The sequence below is a fragment of the Octopus bimaculoides genome, chromosome 7, assembly GCF_001194135.2.
Source record: "Octopus bimaculoides isolate UCB-OBI-ISO-001 chromosome 7, ASM119413v2, whole genome shotgun sequence".
In the NCBI taxonomy this organism is placed as follows: domain Eukaryota; kingdom Metazoa; phylum Mollusca; class Cephalopoda; order Octopoda; family Octopodidae; genus Octopus; species Octopus bimaculoides.
In genome coordinates, this window is record NC_068987.1 from 30,053,801 (window position 1) to 30,054,828 (window position 1,028).

Sequence of the window (1,028 nt, forward strand, 5' to 3'; positions counted from 1 at the left end):
TTTCTTGAAAATTATATTGGACGCAATGTAATGAGTTTTAATTGCATTATACATCAGGAAAACTTAGTTGTAAAAATTTCATCACAAAGCTTGAGTTCTGTCATGGAGACTATTGTTAAAATAGTTAACTTCATAGTTTCTCGCTCTTCGCAATTTAAGTCCCTTCTGCAAGAATTGGACAGCGAATATGCAGACCTCCCACTCACAGTAATGTAGTAACGCCCTATCTCATGCGCATGCGTGTAATTCAACATCTAAGCGCTCCCGCTTTTTTCATTCTCTTTCTCGGCCGGCCGGCCGGCCATGAGCTCAGACGTACAAGCAGCCTGTCTCCATCATTCAACTCTGGGGACAACTCACATCAACATTCCAACGTCTCAGCAACCAGACAATTTAAGGCTGCCTATTTACCACCATAAATAAATATTGTTGTGTTGATAGTTCAGAGTTCTGCGTTCCGTTTATTCCGAATTTAATATAGGAAAGCAGGTGTACACCTAATGGTGTATAACCCACTTTCCTATAGTAATGTCCGTTGGCTTAATCGGGGTAATGTTTTGAACAGATTTGTATCATGCTTTTGGGGGTGATATACTTTGCAACACTTACAAATACTTTCAATATGTAAAGGCTTATTCAAATCGATTTAATGTTAATGAAAATGAACTTCAAAAATATATTGCAACGTTGAAAGAAGAATTTTCCAAGCTAAGTAAATATTTCGAAACTTACGCTCCTATATTTTCTTTTCTCATAAAACCCGACTTGATTGATTTGAAAACGAACTCATTTGATCTATTACTTTTTGAGTGGATGCACGTCAATAGTTTTGAAATAGAAATGATTGAATTAACAACTTCCGAATGGTGGGAAACAAAATTTGTGGAACTACGAAAAACTCTTGGAAGAAGCTGCTTGGAGAAGTATGTTTACATCTTCAATTGCTGGATGTCGTTGCTTGAAAGAGTTAATTCTTTGAAGTAAATCTCATATATATACTCTGCATTCAGGCTTTGGCTGAACATATG

General features: G+C 36.6%; 1 protein-coding gene across 1 annotated transcript in view; it reads right to left on the minus strand.

Annotated features, from left to right (window-relative positions):
* Nucleotides 1–1,028, minus strand: part of LOC106883194 (uncharacterized) — a 22,810-nt gene that overhangs the window by 20,899 nt on the left and 883 nt on the right. The gene's annotated exons all lie outside the window — the stretch shown is intronic.